We start from the raw sequence: 10,598 nt of genomic DNA on the forward strand, positions 1-10,598 counted from the left end.
ATTTCTGAGCTGTTTACATTTATACTGCAAACGTAACTTGAAGTAAGCCTTCTGATGGTGAAATCACTTTTGGCCAGTGCTCAGATTTGGAGTGACTGTTAAAATGCCAAATAAGCCAGTGATACAGTGCAGGTAAGTAAGGAAGTGGTAACAGTAGCTAATATGTTACATAGAAGAGACAAAAGAAACTGAAATAGGTTCAAAAACACTTAGAGAAGATACCTTCCTGTAAACTGTGTTTTAGTAAATACAGCAGATTCCAGTCAACCAATTTTCCTGATTTCCTGTTTATGTGGGATTGAGGCTGGCTTTTACATTATATTTATTAAAACCACTGCCTCCAAGAGAAAATGGGAGTTATTAATGGACTCCACATTTTAAATATTAAAGAGAAGAGATTGGCTGGTTCTGTGCCAACTAGATGCATTTTTGCTTGTTTAAACATTTTAGATTTTTTTTTTTCACTTTTTGCAACAAAGCAAATCCATGCTGCCAGTTGCACAATTTAAAGAAGCACCAGAATTCAGTTTATTTCTAAGATGCTGTTAAGCTTTTTATATTGTGGGCGAATGAGGTGCATGGGGTGACTGATGCATGAATGTTATTTGTTTCTAGTTTCTGTCTGTAAGAGCTGGTAATTTTTGCTTCATATTAGAATGTACTGTTCATATATTACAACTGGAGTCAATGCACCAGCGCAAAAGCCACATGCTTACAACATACAACACAAATGATATCACTTACTCCATGGGGAAATAGCACTTTAACAGCCCTCTGTAAATTTATGTTTTATGTCTCTCTGCTCTGGGGTAACTATTGCCCAGCTGGAACATTTGCTGAATGCTGCATTTTAATGACTATATTCACACAAAGCAGTCACCTGCTAGTAATTGATCGTTTTTCCGTACCTGAATAACTACGTTAGTGATGCAGCTTTGGAGGGGGGCTTGGAGAAAGATGAGTGACATGTATCAGGATGTGATTCATGAAATAAGATGAGCTCAGTAGAGGAAAACCAGTCAGAGATGGAAACTGGGCTTGTCCTGTCACCCTTGATTAGGCCTTTTTATTGTTTCCCCTTGTTACTTCCATGATTTTTTTCCTCCTTTGTTGAAGGTTGTCATGACAATATTGAGCCCAGTTTCCATGGAGAGAGGCTGAGCCTGAGCCATTTCACAGTTTGATTCACTGGTGCAACACCGTGGAAAAGAAACCATCCTGACTTATTTTGCCTGGTGGCATAATACACTTCTTCTTTTTTATGTGGCTTTACGTGTATGTAATGCAGAGGGTGACTACTAATGTTATTTGAAGGCTCTTTTGCCATATGTTTAAATTGTGTATCATTATTGGCATACGGTGGCCCAGCAATTCTAAAAGCTCTGTGGTGTGTGAATGTGTGTGTGAATGGGTGGATGACTGGATGTGTAAAGCGCTTTGGGGTCCTTAGGGACTAGTAAAGCGCTATACAAATACAGGCCATTTACCATGATTAAAGCATGTGAAAAGTTAGGACTGGATCAATTCATTGAACTGACCTTTGCAGAATTTATTCAGGTTACGAGACGGTCTGTGCATTTATTCACATCCACCGTTTGCTTTTCTGTTCTGATTGACAAAATGTTTCCAGGCTCAGAAGATATTCAGAAGATACTTTTACCTATCTCTGCAATTTAAGATCACAAGTGAATGTTGTAATTATTGTTTCAGTTCTTTTGTCAAAAACAGTTGAAGCAGCTTTGAATGTCTGCAACGATGCCATATCAAACACATCAGAATCCAAAGCAGCTGCACCACACTCAGAGGATTGGTAGAGAGGTTATGGTTGCTATGCAGATGGCGCTTTGGGGCTCAGCTTTCTTTTTTCAACTTTTCTCTCTTCACTTTCTTAGTTCAAGCATCATGCCACTTTAAAAACAACCTCAAAATTGCCTTTCAGAGCTCGAGCAGATGCTCAGTAAAGCTACACATCCGCCCAAGAGACGCCATCATCATTATCATCTGCTGCTTCTTTAGTACTTGGTTTGAAATTAAAATCTTAATGAAATAAAATTACTAACATCTTTATTTTAGGTCACAGTAAGGTTGTGACACTGAGGACACAAAGACACAACTTATCACACTGTCTTTTCCTATAAATTATCTTATATTTGAAAGAATAAAATGGCTTTTAGAATGGTGTCTTGGGTGTATAGTAGCACAGTAAATACTAAAGGAAATGATGCGTGTCATATGTCAGTTACTTAAAGATATCCTTATTTTTCTGTAGCGCTTTTAAAAATGAGTATTTTTTGAGACATCCTCTCCAATTAGGCTAGTAAGGAATAAATAACTTTTAAGCTATAAAGCTAGCTCGTGATAAACTAGTGTTCGACTGTTGATGAATAGAGATGATGGTGTAAGAAACATGAGGCAGACTGTAATAAACCACAATTATCAGGATGATCAGATCTGTCTTCAGCTGTGATGCCATCAAATCATCCATCTATTTTCTTCCACTTATCATATTTCAGGTCACGAGGTGGTTGGAGTCTAACCTCACAGACCAAATATATGTGTTACTATCATGATTGCCTTAAACTGAAAAGCCACAAGAACAAAATGCTAAATATTAAGTAAAAGCAGTCCAACCATGTGAGCAGGGATGAAGAAGTAATGATCTGTGAAGAGCAGGAGAATTATTTCTCAGTCAACTACCCTAAAGTGAGTTCACCCCCACAACAGAAGCATTATGTTTGGCAGAAGGCCGGCCACTTGTAGGTCACTAATGGACAGCATTCCCTGCTCTCCTGTGTCTATGTGTGTGTGTGTTTGTGCTCACGTGCGTTCGTGCGTGTGCGTTAGTGTAAAAAGTAGAACCAGGAATGAAAGAACATTTATATTGGCCTTTGAATCTACAGCTCCATCAGTGCTGACCCTGGCGGACTATAAATCAGACTCCCACTCTTGCCACGGCTCTTTTTTTTTAATGTCTTTTTCTTATTCTAACCGCAACAAACATGGCTCAAACCATCAGCAGCAAACCCTCTGAACACCCCGGACCTCTGTAATCAGAAACTGCATTGTATTTGATTTAAATTGGTACTTGAATTCTAGCTGGCAGGCTTTCAAGCCTGATTAAGGCTCAACTTATCCTCAGCTGGGGGTGGATGTAATGTGTTATGACTGAGCACTAACAGAGATGAAGTTTACTGGATGTAGCTTCAAAAGGAAGGGCGACTAACAGCTAAGTTAGTTGCTAACAGCATGTGACTGAAATAATACCAAAACAAGAGGTTTGATCAGTGTGGTTTTATCGCTGTTGCTTAGTATGTGTCCTCGTACATCCACTATATCACAGAAGTTATAAAATTATAAAATCTGTTGCTTCTTTTTCCCCCAAAAAGAGGTAAATGAATAAATAATTGCTATTTTCTATTTCCCCCCGAGGCTCAGATGTTGTGCATTCACATCTTAATAAGTGATCAAGTTGCGGCTTATGAGTCATTGAGCCAGAGCAAGGCCCGGGCATTCATTACAAGCTCATCAAGGATCATATTCATTATATGGAAAAATAAATAAATGGTGAATAATGAAGGTGCCAGTTTACATGCATTAGGAGCTAGATGCATGGTGTTAGATATGTGTGTTCGTAAATGGGAGTGGCACACAGTGTGTCAACTGTCAGGAAGAATGGAAATAAGCATAGTTATCAAACACAGGATGTCTCTTTAAAAGATATTATATTAAATATTAGAATATTAAAAATATAGACTTACCATATTTAGCTTTTAGATATTTGTGAAAAAAGAATCACTACATAAAGTACAAAAAAGAGTGCACACATTAGTAGTTGTTACATGAGAAAACAACACACTACGTGTACTCAGCCTTTCACCCCTCACGTTTCCTGACAGTCAAACATGCTGGTCATGTTCCTGCCCTGGAAAAGAATGACGTCTCAATAATGTGCCTTCAACAAATGGCTTGGTTGGATTTGCGCCAGCTGGTTTAAAAAAAACACAAAACAAAACAAACAGAAACAAAAAAAAAACACCCTGCTTCTTCTTAATGCTTTTCTGAGAAGCCCACCCTCGTCTCAGCTGTCGGACTGTCCTTGTAAACAGTTTGACAATAGTTTGTTTCCAAGAAGACTTTTTCTTGTGAATCTAAGTCAGCTTAACTAAGTGGGAAGTTTCTAGAAGTTTGAGTGTTTGCTGGACAGCTTAAAGCTCTATGCTGCCAATTAGTAAATTCACGTCACTGGAGATGAGATTCCTCTCAGAGAGGATGGATGTCATCTATAAGAGCTCGACCATGATTATGTCTAAAGACAGGCGGGAAATAACTTTGCTATTAGCATGTGCATTTGCCTTGTCAAGTGTTTGACATCGATTTATTCCCATGCAAATACTTCCTGAATTTCTGAAAGGAAATAATTAAACAAATGGATAATAGAAGTAAACACTCGGAGCGTATGAATATTTATCGCTCCTCGAAAATATTTCTTTTTCACATATTGCAAAGTTTTGTTAAAACGCTGTCTTTACAGTGACGCTGCATTTGAAACTTTCAGCCTCAAAGTACAAAGTACATCATTAGGAATGCATAATGAAGCTTTTATTGTATTCTGAAATCAATGAGGAGTTAGAGAATGAGAACATACACTCTTTCTCTCGTGGCGCTCTAATCAGTGCCCACTGCTCTTCAGCTGTCATTAAAGACGGGGTGTTTCAGAGCTGCACTCCAACACAATGGCTGAATCTGTGCAATTATCCCTCTTGACTGGGGCCATTAAATGGCTAATGCATTAGTGATAACCTCCTACCCCACCCCACCCATCCCCACCCACTTACAGGTAGCTAGAGAATCATTGAGGCACCAACGTCGTCCTTTCATGAACTGCTGTGCTACCTTCAAATTCTTAACGAGTTGTCAAAGAATTGTTAGTTTTCTGATCGTAGTTATGTCAGGTGTCCTGCTTTGATTGTGGATTATGTGACTTGAAGCTGTGTTTGAAGAGACCTAGGGGGTTTTAGATGCTCACATTGTCATCATGTTCTGGTCACCGGTCTGGTGAACACAAAGAAAAGCTGAGGCTGATTAGCTTTCAGGTGTTAGAGAAATTAGAATTTTAATCCAGTGATTCAGGAATATAAATCATTGGTTCCGCTAACCTTCAGCTGGTTGTGGAAGAAAACTTTATCAAAATCCTTTAGGACGCATCGTTTAAGAACCACAAACGTCTGCACAAATTGCAACCAATTTTAGATATCATCCATTCGTTTTCTTAACAGCTTATTCGGTTAGGGTCATGGACTGGAGCCCTCGTAGAATACATTAGACTAGAGCTGAATACAGTCTTTGTTAATGCAATTTCAACTGTGCTCTCCACAGATTATCTTATTTATTTAACGTTTAAAAAAAGACAAAAAGACCGAAAGCCGGATACTGCTTCTAAAAATAACTTACCAGGGAAATGTTCCTCGAGACGAATATCTCAAATGTTGATCAAATTCACAGCTATCTGTTAAACAGAAATCAAGCTGCCTGAGAGAAAATCCAATAGGACTACAAATAGACACAAAGAAATTAAAGTATGCATCATATATGTTTTTGTTGACAATAAAACAACATTTTTGTAGTTTTTCCTCTCTGCACCACTACAGTGGATTTTAAATCAAACGACTAACATGTGATTAAAGCTCAGACTTTCAGCTTTAAATCAAAGGGTTTATCATAAGTGCGTTACATTAAATGTTTATGACTTACAACCATTTTTGCACAAAGTCTCCCATTTTATGAGCCTCAAAAAGATTGTTTTCCAGAACAGTGCAAACTCTTTTAGATGTTTTCTGGCAACGTCTAATCTGGGTTTTTTATAATTGAGTGTAAACAGTGTTTTTTACCTTGTTGTAAAATTGCTGTATTTCTATTCACAAAGGTGTTACTTGATTTAAGACTTTGACACTGACCTCCAGAGTGTTGTTTACCTGGTGCAGATGTTGTGAAGCTGTTTTTCCTGACCTGGAAATAATTCTCGGATCTGTCTTCTGTGGTCTTCCAGCTTTTTGATGTGGTGGGGCTGACCAGTGTCATTCCTTCTTTTTACAAAATGTACCAGATTGTTGATTTGATCACTCCTGAAATCCTGATTTGACCAGTGTTGGTTTATGGGCTTGTTTGTTTATGCCTCTGATGGATCCTGGCACCTCTACACTCGCTCTTGCTTCCTGGTGCTATTCAAAGACTCTTCCTGTTTACCTCTAACCTTTCAACCCCACAGATACAGATAGCTTTTATGCGAAGATGAATGTGAGCATAAATGCTAAAAAAGGAAACTGTATGGGAGAAATTTCTCAGTACTGGAGTGTTGTTTTTGTTTTTAACTTCCCGTGTTTACACGTTAAGGTTTCTATATGCACCTCGCAGCTTTTGCAGGACATTCTGCCTTGCGTTGCTACAATGCTGTAGTTGAAAAAACAGCCCTCTGATTGTTCATCTCGAGATATTTGTGGCTTCTGTGCAAAGGTAAATATGAATTGTTCTTCTCTTCACAGTTGGGGCTGATGATGCTGCTATTGAGGAAAGTTGGTTTTCAGTTGGTGTCCAGGTCTCAAGCATTGTGGTTCGGCAGGGATTGAGTGTGCATCGAGATAACGGCTCCTGTCCCCACAGCTCTGAGGATTTTCTGAGAGGCATCATCTATGAGATCTTTTGCTTAACAACATTACATTAACATTTCTTCATGGTTTCTGTCTTTATTTATTTCACCCTTCTCCCTCTCCATATGTCTCCCTTTATCTCATTAAATTATTTGGTGTGATGCACATTAAATTTGGGTATTTCTTAAACTTCTCCCCTTACTTCCTGCTTCCCTTCTATCTGCGTCAGATAACTGACCTCTCCAACTCTCCCACCAATGCATGAAGCCTTGTACTCAACTTGCTGCTCATCCAACAGGAAAAAACAAACGGAGTGGAAACAGCTGCCTCTTGTGACCTGCTCTACCTGTTTCTTTGTGTCCAAATAGTCTCACAGCTAATTATGACTGTTATCCTTCATCACTTTATATACATATATGCATATATTTAGACATCAGTTTTAAGTGTTTCTGTAAACCAATTTACTTGGTAGACATCAGTTAAAGCATTATAATTCTCCAGACATCATACCGGTAACTGAAACTGATTTCCTGACTTTGTAACACTGTATTTATTTATTCCCTATAAATAAATTCCATTGATTTCCAACATAAAAGTCTTTTTTCAGGTCTTGAAGAATGCTTTGTGAAAGATGTCAGAAAGAAGTGAACTCTGTAACTTGCTCCTAATCTCTGTCTGAGGCTACGTTTCCTACTTAGTTGTTGAAACAGCACTGCAGGTGCGAAGAGGTTAAATTCAGCATCAGTATAATCTCTGCGTTTTTAAAAACTGTCAATCATGTGTTTGGCTAAAAGATAAACAACCCAGAAGGCAGAATTTTCCAAATATCCTCAGTAAGGGGCAGGGATAGCTCAGTAGGTAGAGTGCTACCTACACACTGCTCCCCCGTGCGCCTGCTTAGTGGCTGCCCACTGCTTCACTGAGTGAATGGGTCAAATGCAGAGAGACTAATTTCCCCACAGGGATCAATAAAGTATACATTATTACTATTATTATTATTATTATTGTTGTTGTTGTTGTTGTTGTTATTAGTCTGTGTAGTGTTGGCTTGAAGCTAACTGTGCCTGTCAGCTAAATATGATGAAATTAGACTGACAAGTTTAAAAAAGGTTATAGAACAAATTGTTTCCAACACAGTTGTATGAAAACATGACAGCGATTTGGCAGGAGAGATGCATAAAATATATCAAAGTATTACATTTTGAGAGTGTGTGCTACTCTGCGTTCTCCTTACCGTCACATTAGTTATAAAGTCCCATTTTGGAGCTATTTTGATTCTGCACTCCAGTTTTGAGACTATTAAAACCACACCCTGTATATAGAGGATGGACATCAGCCACTGGTTTTTGGATCTCTGCAGAGCCTGAAGGTACACAGTACTGGGTGAAAGGCTGGATTAACATGTCACTAGCTGACTATGGAGCTTGGATAGGTGAATTCAGAAACTATGGCTGTCACACAGGCGCTGATAATAGGGATACAATAACTAAAGTACCAAAACACGTGTGTGTAAGTATATCAACCCTATCAAAGGGTAAATTATTTGATTTAATGGAGGCTAAGCCTAACAGGCATCCAATTTAGAATCCATTGGGCATGGGTATGGTGATGATGATGATTCAAACGTTAAGAAAGTTTTCACAGTGAGAAAAAAAGCCACCATCACAATTGTTACAAAGGGTGGGACTATCAAAGGAAACCCAACAGTTCTTTGCAAACCTGATTATGCTGCTGTGGAGCTGGACATTTTAACGTGACTGTTTGTGAGTATTTTATTTTATTTTATTTTATTTTTTAACCCAGTCTGAGGTGGACAATCAAGGAGCTGCAAATTCTACCACTTTTTTTATTGGCTTACTATGATGTCCAAGCCAAGAAAACAGTTTTGGAAAAACAGTAAATGCTTTAGATTTGTGCAGGTAACGACAATTATTTCCTTTACTTCCTGTTTGTCAAGATTTGAGACAATTAAAAAATAGCAAAAATGACATTCTGATTTCAAAGGCTTAGGGCTTGGGTTGGGGTCATCACCAATTATAAATGACACCTTACAGGTTTAATTTTTCAGCTTTGAACATTACTGTTAGATTGAAGAATAGATATGGCTTTATCTCTCACTGACGTTATTGTAACAACAAATTGTAAATCATTTTAAGATTCTGTTACAACAGAGAAGAAAAAAGTGAAATAGATTCTAGTAATATGTGTAGCTTAAATAATACAATTGTTCTAAGCTGGAGGTCTCTAAAAACCTCTTAAGAGGCTGAATTCAAAGAAAGTAACGAATAAAAAGCTTCACTGGATGAAAATACTGCCTGTGTAGCCTTCTTTACTGTCAGTGTTGCTGAAGCTCAGCGTTGTTTGCAACGAGCTGGTCAAACACTAATGAGCCGTCAGGGCCCCTCGGCCGGTCCTCTTAACAGGCCTTGCACAGGACCATTTGGCCTCTGCTGTGGAAGCTGACAGTAGCTGAAAGCGCCTGTGAGAATATGACTGATGGATCTCTGCCCACGCAAACTCAGTCTGCCAGGAAAATGCCGGTTAAAGTGTGAAAAATGTCCGCAGACACAGTCTTTTCCCGGATCAGGTGGCGTGGCAGTGGGAAAATGGGAAGTAGCGTCTTGGCTTTGTGCGCTGATTTTAGATAAACATCTTCTGCTGGTGTAATTCCCATCAATGCGCGTGCACGTACAGTTTCTCTGTATGTGCATTATTAAGTCATCACAGCCTATCTGTGGGTCTCCCATGTTACACTGTGGCGGGAAATGATCTGTTTACGACATGACAGAATGGGAAGACGTTCTTCAAAGTGCACTGGAAAGCCAAGGAAGGAAGCGTGTGACTGAGTGTGGAAGGCAAACAGCTTGACTTTTACGCACACAGCGATTGTGGCCAAAACCATAACAGCTGCAGAAACATCAGTCCCTGCTTTATCGTGACACAAAGTACATGCTAGCCAATATCAATTAAAGTAATGTCTCTCTGTAGACTTCAAAGTGGCCCCTGGGCTTGGAGTGGCATATTATTGAATCCACTACTCAGCAGAATGGCAGCTACAATTAGACTCTATACTCCCTTTTAGATTGTTTTTCAAGCAGTGAGGACTTTATGAGAATGCATCAAGAGCCATGTGTTAGAAATAGGAGCAAGAATATTTTCACACCTGTGTGACTCCTGCTGGTTTGATGATGTGTCTCTGTCCCATCTGACTGCACTGCTATATAAACTCTGAATCTGTTTGAGCAGCTGTAAAGCGACGGCAGGACACAGCAGGTGAAAAGTCCTTGTTGACACGCTGTTATAAGTCTATCATATGATGGATTTACAAGTGGGAGCAGCCTTCATCATGGCAGAGGGAGAATCTTATGTCAGTGCTGGCTTATTACTCCTTTGCACAGCCTGGCCTGGTAGACCGTTCTTCACGTGTATGTGTGAAATCACAGATTGGGGTTCATTTCAAGGAGTTTAGTTGCAGGAAGATGAAGCCACATGAGAAAAGCTTCTAAATTTTCGAAGGTTAGCCAGGGCAATAAACTATAAAACATTACAGGTTACAGAAAACTAATCTGATTATTTATCATGGGTTTGGCAGATACAAGAACAGTCTACAAGCCATATGCATTTGATTTTGACATTTTTAGTAAGTTATTCATCTTTCCTAAAGGATAATTATTTCTAAAACTGCTTAATATTGTGGCATTACTACCAAGTAAACAAGTGCATCCCCTAAAAGCACGGTAAAAGCGTCATTCCTCCTCATTCTCACACATTTTGGCATTAACGTCCTCATTTAAGCCACAGTAACTGTACACGGATGGGAAAAAATCTACCTCGATATGCATACAGCAAAGCCAAATATGAGCGATATTAACTTTTAAATGCGTGGTGGGGATGATCAATGACACAGGATGTGCATTTCGACAGATAGCAGCCTCACAAGTCTATAATATTGTT

Source organism: Astatotilapia calliptera, chromosome 20 (assembly GCF_964374335.1).
Source record: "Astatotilapia calliptera chromosome 20, fAstCal68.1, whole genome shotgun sequence".
Classification (NCBI taxonomy): Eukaryota; Metazoa; Chordata; class Actinopteri; order Cichliformes; family Cichlidae; genus Astatotilapia; species Astatotilapia calliptera.